At 45.9% G+C, this 14,425-nt stretch overlaps 1 long non-coding RNA gene across 43 annotated transcripts in view; it reads left to right on the top strand.

The window, feature by feature from the left end:
* Nucleotides 1-14,425, top strand: part of LOC144756055 (uncharacterized) — a 1,542,626-nt gene that overhangs the window by 760,281 nt on the left and 767,920 nt on the right. The window contains exon 4 of one of the 43 annotated variants that reach the window (XR_013595053.1): nucleotides 11,529-12,891. The exons of the other annotated variants lie outside the window; for them this stretch is intronic. This is a non-coding gene — a long non-coding RNA (uncharacterized LOC144756055). Of the gene's footprint in view, nucleotides 1-11,528; nucleotides 12,892-14,425 lie in introns of those variants that run through there. 43 annotated transcript variants of the gene reach the window in all.

Genomic DNA, 14,425 nt, shown 5'->3' with positions numbered 1-14,425 from the left:
CATGATGTGGAAAAATGTTACCATTGCCTCAAGCTTTCCAGCAGAACTTTGAAGGAAAGAGAAAAGGTTCGGCTTTTGGGGCTTATGGAGAGAGAAGGACGTTGTGAAAAGGGGGCAAAGAGTGTATTGTCATCTGGAAGGTCCCCTTCTCAGTCAAAACGTCGAAGATCTGCTTCTCCTGAAGGTAAAAGCAAGAAAAAACAACATCAGGAAGCGTCGACGTCGAAGAAAGTAAGTGCAACGTCGAAATCAAGATCACCGCCGACGGCGAGACCAGAGAAACTGCATCGACGTCGAAGACATCGCCCGTGAGACATAAGTCGGCGTCGAAGTGGAGATCGAGGTCGCCGCCGAGAAGTGTATCGACGTCGAGACATTTGGTGTTGGTTGCTGTGAGGACGACGTCGAGAGCAAGGCGTTCGACATTGAGAGAGAGAGAGAGTGCGGTCGACGTCGAGAGGAAGAGTGAGATCGACGTCTAGAGAAAAGTTCAGATTGACATCGAGAGATGAAGGTACGACGTCGAGACCTGAAAAGAGAAGACGATCCAGATCGCCGTCGAGACATGGTTTGACGTCGAGGCATGCCTCGGGCTCGAGGCTTGAGAAAGTTCAGTCGGCGTCGGGAAAATGTGACGTCGAGGTCTCCGCCACCTGTCTCACGGTCGGCGTCGAGGCATTCTAGATCAGCCTCTCGGACCTCTCATAGGTCTTTGTCGAGGTCTGAATCAGCGTCGAGGGTGCTGGATGACCCTCCAAGGTCTGCTTCACACGGCATGCAGTCAAGGGCATCGGTGAACAGATCTCCAGTGGTCGGAGCCTCTCCACACCAAGATTCTTCAGTGGTGGCGCATTCTGACTCGATGTCAAGAAAGTCAGCGCCAGGAGAAAGACAGTTGGTTCCCAGAGAGGTGCAGACTCCAGCTTCTGGGTCTCCACATTCAATTCGGAGTTCTTCCTCATCTGCTTGTCCTCTTCAATGGGAATACAAATTGTGCAGGTTTCCCTGGATGGCTCTCCGGTGCGTAAAACACCACCTGCACGTATGTCTCCAAGATGGCTAGAGAGCATCTGTCATCGGAAAATGCAGCCAAGGCCTAGTCAAAGACCACTTGCTATGGAGGCTTCGAGACCAGCGGCTGGTGGGTCTCCAAGGAGATCCAGATCTCCAGTGCGAAGGCGTTCACGCTCTAGGGAGTGCAGTAGGCATCGATCTACTACCCCTGAGAGAAGGCATAGATCTCCTGCTTCTTCCTCTACAACAAGGTCTTCTTACAGAGACTATTCGCCCACGATCTCATCAACGCCACCCTCTAGGGTTTCGCCTGTGGGCGATTTAGGAACCTCCAATGAAGTATTGTGCGGTGGGGCTACCAAATTCAACATTACTATGACAGTGCCTCAGGTGAAGTCTTCTGTCATATTTGAGACTTCACATCATAAGTCCTCTGCTAGGCCTCTTCTTCCACTGGTGCCTGGTTTGTTGGAACCGGCAATGAAGACATTCTTGACGCCAGTGACAGTGGGATCAGGGCCCTCAAGAATTGCGAAAAAATATAAGGCACCTGATCAAGACCCCCTTTTCCTGCGCACAGATCCGCCACCATATTCTCTCATAGTGGCGGCAGCCAGGAAGGTCCATTCGGCTACGTCTGTCTCATCTGCTCCACCGGAGAAAGACAGTAAAAATATGGATTCCTTGGGCCGAAGGATGTGTAACACAGCTGGTTCTGTCATGAGAGTGGCCAGTGCTGCGGCTTTGCTGGGTCGCTATGATCGCCTGTTATGGGACTCTATGGCGAGGTTTGCGGAAAAACTTCCAAAGGATATCAGAAAGATTTCCTGGAGATTTTTGAAGAAGGTGGATTGGTGGCAAATCAAAGTATAAGTGTGGCTGCGGATTCGGCTGATCTTGCAGCGCACGGTTATGCCCGCGGCATATGCTCCAGAAGATCGGCTTGGCTGCGTCTCACGGGTCTTCAGCCGGATGCCCAAGGAAAAATAGTTAATCTACCCTTCAACAGGTCGACATTATTTGGATCTCATGCGGATGATGAGATGGCCAAGATGAAGTCGGAGCTGGACACTCTGAAGGCAGTGGGCCTGGAGAAGAAGAAAGACTTCCGCCGTCGTAATTTTCGTCCTTACGACAAGAGGTCGTTTCAGCAACGTGGGCAATCGTCGAACTGGTCTTCGCAAAATCAAGGCCAGAACCAACAGAGGTCTCAGTTTCAGGAGCGCAAACCTGGCCGAGGCAGGGGAGGAAACAGACAACAGTCCTCTGCTGCAAAACAGCCTCAGAAGCAATGAGAAGAAACTTCCTCCGCAGCCGTGGTCCACTCCGGTAGGAGGAAGCATTGCGTCATACTTGGACGAGTGGAAAAGATTAACAAAGGACAGGTGGGTCATCATCATTATCCAAAATGGCTACCTCCTAAAATTCAAGAAACCTCCTCCCATTATCAGTCCGGAGGCAATGTTTCATCAGAATCTAAAGCTTTTGCAAAAAGAAGCAAACATCCTTCTGTGCAAGAACGCCTTAGAGAAAGTTCCTTGTCCACAGCGAAACCAAGGTCTGTACTCCCGTTTTTTCCTGGTGAAAAAGAAAGGTCCCAAAGCAGAATTCAGTCCCATACTGGATCTGAGACTGTTGAACAGATTCATTCGAAAGGAGAAGTTTCGAATGTTAGCGCTCCATCAAATATTCCCTCAGTTACATCAGGGGGACTGGATGTGTTCCATCGACCTGAAGGATGCATATTTTCATGTTCCAATCTCCAAAAGGCATTGCAGTTTTCTCAGGTTTCAAGTGTCTGTCATCACTACCAGTATGCAGTACTTCCATTCGGGCTAAAGTCAGCTCCCCAAACGTTTTCGAAGTGTAGGCCGGTGGTTGCTGCCTTCCTTCCGAAACAGAGAATCTTCATTTATCCTTACTTGGACGACTGGCTCCTAAAAAGTTCGTCCCCATCTCTGTTGGAAGATCATCTGTCCATATGTCTTCATCTCATGCACAAGTTGGGTCTCCAGGTCAATTTCAAGAAATCGATTATGAACCCGACTCAGCGGATCCACTACCTGGGAGCTCTTCTGGACACAGAAAGAGAAAACGTGTGTCCTTCGGAGGAGAGGTGGTTATCAATCAGGTCAAAGTGTCAACTGCTTCCTCAATCCACTTATCCAACAGTTCGTCAAGTATCTTCTCTTCTGGGATCCATGGCATCGTGCATCTTCATAGTTCGAAACGCAAGATTGCACATGCGTCCTCTGCAACAGTGTCTAGAGGATCAGTGGAGTCAGAGGACGGGATGCTGGGAGGATCGAATTCTTCTTCATCAGTCCGCCAAGGACTCCATCAGGTGGTGGATGAAGAGATCACACTTGATGAGAGGTGTTCCGTTTCATCAAGACCCTCCTGTTCAGACTCTGATCACAGACGCTTCACTCCAGGGTTGGGGTGCTTTTATGGGCCCTCTGCAAGTACAAGGGCTATGGTCTGACTCCAAGAAGGGCTATCACATCAACCTGCTGGAGCTACGGGCTGTTCATCTAGCCCTCAAGTCCCCGTTTCCATCATTCCAGTCTCGGTCCCTCCTGGTGCAAACAGACAATACAACAACAATGTATTATTTAAACAAGCAGGGGGTTACCCGGTCCAGGACTCTGTCCATAGAAGCCCAGACAATCTGAAATTGGTTACTAGCGAGAGACTTGTCGATAACAGCTGTGCATCTGCCGGGAACCCTCAACTCGCAGGCGGATTTCCTAAGCAGAGACTTCGTCGAGGCTCACGATTTGGTTCTCAACGAGGAAGTCACAAACAGTATTTTCCAGGCATGGGGAACACCAGATATCGATGTAAATGTAAATGTAAATGTAGTTGAGCTTATATAGCGCACAGCTACCCGCAGTGGGTTTCCCGGCGCTTGCTTAGGGAACCCTTCCTGGTATTCCCCTGTGAGATAGCAGGGTATCCACAAGGTGAAAGTCAGGCATCCCGCCGCGAGGGGCCGTTGTGGAGATTAAGCAAGCTATTGCCCAGAGTCGCAGAGTGTGAACCCGTGAGTCGAGGAGGCACCAGGGCGAGAATTATCGAGTCCGTGGAATTTTTAGCCCAAGACCCGCCGAGGCGGGGAATTGAACCCTGGTCCAGGACCGATCTCAGCTTCCGGGTCTGCTGCCTCTAACCCCTGAGCCACACTTCTCCACGATCTGTTCGCAGACGCGGAAAACGCAAAATGCCCCGTCTTCGCGTCCAGGTTTCCCCAGAACGGGTCTCAAGGGAATGCCCTTTTGATAGACTGGTTTGCAGAACTTACTGTACGCTTTTCCACCGACCCCGTTGATACCAACAGTAATCAACAGGATGTACAGAACCGACTCCAGGATGATTCTGATTGCCCCCAAGTGGCCACGCCAATGGTAGTTTCGAGATCTCCTTCAGTTGTCGGAAGTACCTCACAGGAGATTGCCGTGTCGCCCGGATCGTCTGTTCAAGCAGAAGGGGAGAGTGTTCCACCCCAATCTGTCCTCCCTGCGCCTGGCAGAATGGCTCCTGAAGTCATCCAGTATAGACACTTGCAGGTGAATCCTGACTGTATGCACATCCTTAAGGAGGCGAAACGGCCTTCTACAAGGAAATCCTATGGATTTAAGTGGAAACTATTTTATCTGTAGTGTGAGAGTAATGGTTTTGATCATATCCATGGTCAGGAACAGGTGATTTTGCCTTATCTCTTACATTTAGCAAGATCTGGTCTTCAATTTAATTCTATTAAAGTCCACCTTGCTGCGATCACAGCCTACAGAAAATCACCTACTCAGACCTCCTTTATTAGGATGCCTGTAGTAAAGGATTTTCCGGAAGGTTTGAGAAAGTTTTATCCGCCAGTCAGGTCTCCTTCTCCACCGTGGGAGCTTAATGTGGTGTTAACTAAGTTAATGAGTGCTCCTTTTTAACCTATACATAAGACTTCCTTGCAACACTTAACTTGGAAGGTAGCGTTCCTGGTAGCTATTAATTCTGCTCGTAGAGTATGCAAGATTCAGGCTCTGTGTTGCAAAGAACCGTTTACTGTGTTTCATTCTAATAGAGTGGTACTCAGGACACATTCTGCTTTTCTGCCCAAGGTAGTGTCAGATTTTCATATTAATCAGGCCATAACCTTACCTACCTTTTTCCCAAATCCTACCGGTCCTGCTGAAAGGGCTCTTCACTCCTTAGATCTGAAGAGGGTCCTTAAGTTTTACTTGGACAGAACAAAGACTTTGAGACAATCAGTTCATTAACTATGGTCCTATTAATACAGGCTCTGCAGCATCTAAGAGGTCCATTGCTAGATGGATTGTTTCTTGTATTCTTCTAGCTTATCAGTTGTCAAATAGGTCTTTGTCAGGATTCTACAGACGCATTCTACAAGAGGGAAAGCTTCTACCATAGCTCTCCTTAGAAATGTTTATATGGCAGAAATTTGTAAGGCAGCTACTCGGCGTTCAGTGCATACTTTTACTTGCCATTATTGCCTTGACTCAGACACACAGTCAGATGCACAAGTTGGGCAAGCATCTCTCAGAAATTCCTTTGCTAATTCTAGCTGAGATCTGTGTGTTACAGCTGTTGTTATTATTTTTTCTGTTCGCCCGCGTTTTGTGGGTATGAGCTTGGTACTCTATTCAGTGCTTATGACTATTAATGAGTATCCCCTGGAAGAGAAGGATTAGTTACTTACCTGTAATCCTGGTTCTCTTCCAGGGGTATACTCATTAAAGTCATAAGCACCCTCCCGCCTCCCCGGGCGAGCAGTAGCTTTATGGTTTTTTGAATATAATAATATTGTATTTCTGGATGCAGATACCTGCTAAGTTTACTGTACCGTACAAAAGAACTGACCTAACTGTCACCTGTGGTGCATGATGGGAACAGAGTTCCCCTGGAGGCTTTAAAGGCAAAGTGCTCAGATTCTCTGAGGCCTTAAAGGCGAGGTGTCAGTCTGATTTTCTGTACAGGGATAGTTTTTATGTATGCAGCCTTCTTAGGCTAATTGCCTTTTATTACAAATTGTTTGATGAAAATAAAAGGTTTTTTGCTGATTATGGAATGCTTTTTAGGCTCATGCCTGTTTATTGCATTGTTTATATAGTTTATTTTCATACTGCAGAAAATATGTAATGATGGCTTTATTAGCCTATGGATTATGTTGGGCTGCATATTATTGGTTTATACATATATATGTGTATAATTTGTTTAGTACTATGTACTATTGTTATATATTTACACACATATATATATTTTATTATGTGATCCGGGTTCCCGCTCATGGGCGGAGATTATTCAGTGTTTATGACTTTAATGAGTATACCCCTGGAAGAGAACTAGGATTACAGGTAAGTAACTAATCCTTCCGACCCAGACCCTAAGCCGTTTCAAACAGTCCAGTTACCATAACGCAAGTAGGTTATCAGGCGGGGTGCAGGCTCTTGTGAAGTCATATAAAGAGGGCTAGTGGCCGCCGCACTAAGTCAGAATGGCAGTGAGTGCAGCTGTGGTGCGGAACAGGCCCAGCATGGCAACCAAACCTGACCAAGGTTGCATCACCCACTCCATGCTCTCAACCCCGGACAAAGCAACAACTGCCAACTTTCAACACCGAGCAACACCCACACCCTGCTCTCCTGTCTACATTGCCACTGCACTTTCACCCACCTCCGTACCTCAGCAGCAGCCCCCAGCCTTCTGGACTTCACTGCTCACAAACCACTCAACTTCATCCTCAACGTGCGCTCTATATTCAAGACGCAATAGAAATCTGAGACCTACTCACCACCTACACGACCAACGTCGCCTTCCTCACAGAAACCTGGACTGACGCCAACACCGCACCCAACATCGCCACCGCCATTCTCAACGGATACAAAATCCTGCGGAAGTACCGCCCCATCTACCCAGGAGGAGGCATCGCCATAGTACACAAAAGCACCCACCGCATGACAACCACCGTCCCGGACGGCACTACGACCCTCATAGAGCACCTCCACTTCCAGATCCAGACCAAACCTCAAACGACTCTCTGCGGAACCCTCATCTACATGCCTCCCGGCCCGTGCTCCTTTCACCAACACGATCACTGACCTCTTTGCACCCCAAACCCTCGCCTTCTCAGACTACATCCTACTCGGAGACCTAAACTTCCACCTGGAGAACCACGACAAACCTAACACCACCTCCCTCCTAGAGAACCTCGCCAACATAAGACTAAGACTGAAGCAACGAGTCATAACCCCAACATACACAGCAGGACATACATTCGTTCTCGTCTTTGCAGAAGGAAACAGCGTCTCCTACAGACACACCACAGAACTCCTCTGGACAGACCACCACTGCATCCACTTCTCCTTTTAAAAAAACACCGTACACAAGCACGCCCGCCGCCTCCCCTGTAGGAGCTGGAGCAAAGTCACTGAAGACCAGCTCAGCTCCACCCTCCAGATCCCTACCAACCGACTATGCCAGACGCTAACACTGCAGCAGGCAATCTACAACACTGGATCACAAACTGCGCCGACACACTCGCCCCCCTCGAGAAAGCCACAGGTTGACACATCAAGAAAGCAAGCTGGTTCACCCCTGCACTCCAAGAATCCAAACTCTCTTGCCGACGACTAGAAAAGACATGGATAAACAACAAAACCTCTGAAACACGTGCCGCCTACAGAGCAGCCACCACAGCACACCACCAACTCATCAAATCCACAGAAAAAGAAAACCCTCCAAGACAGAATTCTTACCATCACTAATAATACCAAATACCTTTTCTCCATCATCAAGGAATTTGCCAAACCCGGTAGCAAAACAACAGACGTCCCAACCTCCCAAGACCTCTGCAACAGACTCGGCACCTTTTTTCACCTCAAGATTAAGATAATCTATGACTGCTTCAATAACCAAGACCTCCACACTGCTCCAGCTCCCCCTGTTGCGGGGATTCTGCACATACAGAGAACTATGTGCAGGAAAACAGTACCTCTGTGTAAAGGGGTTGTACCTTCCTACCACCGTAGTACTCAAAATTCCAAAACCGACTTGCTTTAGTGTCTCATTCGTTCTCCTACATTATCACAAAGTTATAAATGATTAGACAACCCAGAACACAACACTCCGACACTCTCAGGAATCGCGATAGCAAGACATACCCTTTCACTCACTCACTCATGCTTGTCCACAATAAGGATTGTCAGTCACTGTATAGTACGAAATGTTTATTGCAACTATCGTGCTCTCTAATGCAGTATACCAGCCACTACCAGCAGCAAAATGCATAAACCTAAAACAGTTAGCATTGTTACAATACCATAGAATATAAAGGGGGGTGTCATCATATACAGACAGTGGAAAAGGGAGTATAAGGCCTAACCACCCTCTCCTTCGTAAGCTGAGGTTTATTATATAAGGGAAGATCTCTGGGCTTTGTCAGCAGACCTCATACCTTAGAGCCTAGATGGAAGGTATACAACATAGGAACAGTATAGCTCTTCTCCAAGGAAAGGCCTCTCTCCAAGTGTGTGTGAACAACATGCATCCCCACAATATCAAGGCACGAGTTTCCAGAAGTGCAGCTGTGTTTAGAATGTTTTGTCTAGGTGCTAGGGGCTGACCCGAACAGAATAACAAGGGGCAGAGAACGTAGATAGCAGAAAGTTCTCATGTGAAAGGCACAGAGTCTTGCAAAATAAAGTCATGTAGTAACATGCGCAAAAGCAGCATCATGGCTGCAGAGCTCATGCTAACTTAGCAATGTCGAGAATGACCCTAACAGCCACATAACACCCCCTCCAGCAATGCCACCCAACAGCCCCTGCTCAGTTGGACTCCACTCAAAACACAAGACACCTTAAAGACCATGAAGAGCATCCACTCCGGAGCACCGTCAGACCCCTGCCCACCCCACATCTTCCTCAGAGCCGCCACGGCCATCACACCTGACCTACGCCAGATGATCAACTTTTCTCTCGAGACTAGAAGCACTCCAAAGTCAACCCCCTTCTGAAGAAACCCTCAGCAGACCCTACAGACCTTAAACACTAAAGGCCTATCTCCCTGCTTCTAATCGCAGGCAAGGTCATCGAAAAAGCCGTCAACACCCAGCTAGCAAACTTCATTGAAGCTAACAATGTCCTGGACATATCCCAATCTGGATTCCGCAGCAAGCACAGCACCAAGACCGCCCTACACGCCGCCACCGACGACATCTGCTCCCACCTCGACCTGGGCTAAAAGGCAGCCCTAATCCTCCTGGACCTCTCAGCTGCCTTCGACACTGTCTCCCACCTCAATTCTAGCCACCAGGCTCCATGACGCCAGCATTCGTGGAAAGGGCCTCAACTGGATATGCTCATTTCTCACTGGTAGAACTCAGCGAGTCAGACTCCTGCCCTACCTCTCGGAACCAACAGAGACCAACTGTTGAGCGCCCCAGGGATCCTCTCTCAGCCCCACTCTTTTCTACATCTACATGGCCCCCTCACAACCATCCTTAAAAACTACAGGCTCAACATCGTCTCCTATGCCGAAGACACTCAGCATATCCTCTCCATCACCAACGAACCAAACAACACCAGACACAACTTCCAGGAAGTGATGAAAGCCATCGCCACCTGGATGAAGAAGAGCTGCCTGAAACTCATCTCTGAGAAAACAGAAGACCTCCTCCATGGCTCCACCCCCTCTGCATGGGATGACTCCTGATGGCCCCCCGCCCTCAGAAACCACGCCACCTCAACGGACCACGCACAAAACCTCGGCATCATACTAGACTCTGTATCCGTGGCCTGCTTCAACACACTCCGCAAACTCTGAAAGATGTTCAGATGGCTCCCATCCGAATCCAGAAAAACTGTCACGCACACTCTCATCAGTAGCAGACTGGACTACGGCAACGCTCTCTAGGGTGAAATCAACAAGAAACTACTTTGCAAACTCTAGGTCCTACAGAATGCCGCAGCCAGATGGATCCTAGACATCCCCTGCCGCAGCCACATCACACAGCACCTACTTAATCTCCACTGGCTCCCTATCGAAAGAAGAATAACCTTCAAACTCCTCACTCACGCAAACAAGGCCCTCCACAACACCGGAACAATATACCTGAACAACCTCCTCTCCTTCCACACACCCAAAAGCCACCTTGATCAGCTGACCTCCCTCTGCCACCGTTCCACTCATCTACAAGACCAGAACTTGAGGAAAGTTATTTTCCTACCTCACAGCCAAGGCCTGGAATGACCTTCCCCTCCATCTCCGGCAAGCTCCCACACTTCTCCAGTTTAGGAAGGACCTCAAGACCTGGCGCCTGGGATGTTCTCAGCACTTAACAGAGCCAGGCCCCTTTCCCCCAGCATCTTTTGACCCTCGCATGATTAGTTGAGCATTATCAACACCTGATAGATTGAATCAATGTCACCGCCGTGCCACGTAACAGGTTCCTCCCTCGGCGTAGGCCTCTGTTAGGGATCCATTAATGAAATGGGGCAACCCAAAGGATATGGACCTGGGTGTATAGCGATAAAAATAAACAGTGGCTATGCTCTGTTAAACGCGGAAAACTTTCAGAACTCATTGCAGCTCGGGTACTTAGAAGCCTGCAACTACGGCAGCACGCTTCCTGATCGATTTGGGACAGGAGCGTTGGTTGGACTCAAGTAACGACTGAGTAGAACTTCCTGATCAGTTGGGACAGGAGCTTCGAGTCGATTCCTAGACACGGCTGATTTGAGGTAACTTCAGCTTAGGATGTTTTGGACGTAATTTCGGTGGATGATTCAATCATCTTTGAAAAGGAGTGAATTCCACTCGGCTTATTGAGGAGATATACCTTGTTTGCCTTTCGCTCTAGGGGTCATCTACAACCCTTGGTTGTCCTGCTAATGTTTGTCCTGATGAAGACTCGCACGGTCAAGGTCTAACTCACCGGTTGGCCTTAAGTCGAGTCGAAACGTCGACGCTATTACTCCTACCTTGGACCCATTTTTGCAATATAAAAAGTGCACATTTTTGACATAGATGTCCTTGCCTATATTATTCTGACATCAGGGGTTATTAAATATTATCTTGTGTGGCCAGGTAGCTTTGATGCGGAAAAACTGTGAAACCGTGATTGTATAATATTAATGTGAATATTTTGTTACTATCACTCTGAATTTCTTTTTCCTCTATTTATTCACTGTACACATTCTGATCACTCTCTTTTTGCACGCCCCTTTGGGCAACCTCTAATTCTAAATTAATGAGAAATTTTGTGGATTGTCAATTATTTGACCAGAGACAATGAATTAAATATTGTACTCCCTTTTTTGATTTTTTTTATGTATTGTTGTTGTAGTGGGATTTCTTTTCTTTGAGTTAACTCAGTACATATGCGTGTTGGAGCAGATTCAATAGGAACGCTCATGAACAAATAACTTCATGAATATTCACTGATTGGATCAGATCATAAAGAAATAGGTTCTGGACCACTGTTTATTTTTATCTGTTAGGGATCCAGTATGGGCGCATGCATCCAGACTCACCAGCGCGGCCGTAGGTAGTTCCCGGCCCGGGTTATTGTGAATCTAAGACGGCCTGCAGATCCTTAGGAGCTATCATGTGTGATTCTCTCTTGCCTTTAAATTGAGCAGACCCTATGAAGAATTTTGAGATTTAGTATTGCTTTTGTACTACTCTTGGATCTTATACTTTCTTAGGTTGCCCGTTCTGTTTGTTGCTAAGTGTTAGTATCTGTATGGTGGATTGTTGTAATTGTTTTGGGGAAAAACAGGGATATATCATGATATTGTCTTCGTTATTCTCCTTCTTAGTGTGTATGTTTTCTGTATCTGTTTTAGAATGTACGTGTGTGCATTATTCTTTAATAAGTACTGAGGATGTGAATTGATGTTTGACGTTCCAGTTGGAGCTGTTTGGCATTGAAGGATTCTTTCAACTACTGAGTGTGGAAAGAATTAAATACAGTGACCCTTTTATTATATGTGAGAGAGAATTTAAATTTGAGTGTTTAATTAACATGAATAGGTCACAAATAAAGTAAATGCACTGTATTTTTCCTTAACGAAGTTTTAAAGTTAACATAACCAGGCTTCAAATCTTTTGCATGTGTCCTCATTTCTGACTGTGAGGTTGTGTTAAAAAATGTCCTTAAGAATTTATTAGAAATCCTTAATTCAAGTACTTTTACGGTCCTGTTCTGATGTTTCTAAATAATGTATTCGTTCCCTGTTCTTAATGTTTCTCGACTAAGGAGTTCTGCTATCCTCAACTGTATCATTACAAGGCCCTTTCCTCGACTCTATCTAATGGAGGATGCATATTTCGTTGTATACGTGCCATTGTTTGCTGTTCATTAGTTTTTAGGGTAAAGATATAATTTATTATGTATGCATGATGGATATCTTATTTTCCATACGATGTGTTTTCTGTTTTACTATTGGGTGTTAAAATATAACTTTTATTTCACACCACAGTGACAAAGCGATTTCCCTGTTTGAAAGGATATATAATACTCTGCATTTGGGATTGAGAGAGGTCTTTTCTCTTGCTCACCATGAAGGCAAACTCCATGTCGGTCTTCTTGTTGATCCAGTACTTAGATGTTGTTCATGATTCTCTCTTGCCTTTAAATTGAGCAGACCCTATGAGAATTTGCACTTTGACTCACTATTTGCGTTGTGCTAGACTGTATTTGGTTTTGGCAATTAATTTGAATAGAGTTTGGCTTCTGTTGCTTATGTTAATGCATATTTATTTACATTTTGAGTATTTTTAAATGAACTGGCTAACTAATTGTTTTGTCTTCTGTAATGATTCTGAATCTTAAATAAACCTTCATTGTTTGTACCTGAATCTTGTCTTGTGTGGATTTTACAATGAGAGTTTTTCTTATAATTCAGTGCCTAGGCCCTGTATCATTTGGGAATCACAAGGGACAATCCATTGTATCTGCACTTTTAATGATAATACGTGCCAAAATATAGCAGTGATAGGTACTGATGTAAGGATTGGATGATTGCCATCATAAAATTGAAAGTTGATGAGTTGTACATCCAAGAAAACAAATAGAAAGGCATTCTGAAAAGAAGTGTTTTAAATAGCTTTCTAATTCTTTATGCAGACATTCCCTGGAAGCAATCTAAGAGATTGAATTAAGCAGTTAACCCTCTAGGCTATCCTGTCGTTTATTGTTAAGGAATTAATAGATATGTATAAATGCAGATGGGCCGTCTGTCAGCTGAGGGAGGTGATTTTTCTGATCCTCACCGACGTTTCCAGCATCTTTCATTAAACGCTCATGTACCAATTTGTCATTTTAACTTGTCAGCGAAGAAACTCCACTTGAACTCCTTACCTCAGGTGCTGTACGTTGAATTCCAGCGGAGACGTGCTTGGCTGTTTCTTACACATCTACAGCGTCTGATAAATAACCGTTAAAAAGATGAGCAATTACACGAGGGAAGCTCAAAAGCTGAACTCGGCAATTCAAATAAAGAGCTGATTGATCAGGGGCATAGAGATCCCTCATACATCAGGGAGACACACTGTTTAAGAGCAGAGGCTCTCGTAAATGGCAAAGGAAGGCATAGGGGAAGATAAATGGAAGCGAGGGGGATGGGCGGAGATAACGGGGAAGGGTACAGTATAGACACACTACTAGGCTGACAGGACCGGGAGGACAAAAAATAACGGCGGAAGACCTAAGAAAATAATGATTAAGGGACGAGCAGCTATATAGGAAGAACATTTATATAGCACTCTGTACGGGGAGATCCACCTAGGAAAACACACCATTCTTCTTTATCTTTTCGATGCAAGTGCACTTCATGCTCAGTCAAGGCAGAGATGCATCCGCTGTTAACTATCCACTTTGCTTTGTGTGAATCTGAGTGTGTGTTTTTTCAGCAGTAAGCCAATCAATCCTGTGTTACCCATCAATGCCGAACATTAAAGCTTTATTTTGATGTTTAGTTAAGCTTTACATGGTGCCTTGTAGCCGTTCCGAAATGCTTGTTCAACAGAATGACATTACAATGGAATTTCGGAAATCCAGTCGATTAAGCACGTGTGAATATGTTACATACCCAAGGCATTCAAACGAGCTCGTTTAATAGTTTTATATAGCACTAACGAGCCTTATTCCATCTTCTTTGGAGTGCTCTGAGAAACCATAATCCTACAGGAATGCCAGAGTATAAACTTATCCCTACTGTGTCAGTGAGCAGAGTCAATGTAGTGCATCCAGGAGAACGTTAAGAAATGACTCAATTTTAACAAGGATTAAAAGCTCAGCTATCTGTCCTTCTTTTAAGAAAATTATTATGGTTGCAGTACCAAAAAACAAAAGCTGACCCTGAGATTCCATTATAATAAATGGGGTAACCCA

Source organism: Lissotriton helveticus, chromosome 5_1, assembly GCF_964261635.1.
Source record: "Lissotriton helveticus chromosome 5_1, aLisHel1.1, whole genome shotgun sequence".
Taxonomy (NCBI): Eukaryota; Metazoa; Chordata; class Amphibia; order Caudata; family Salamandridae; genus Lissotriton; species Lissotriton helveticus.
Note: the sequence above shows the minus strand (reverse complement) of the source record. Positions and strands in the feature narration are given on the sequence as shown.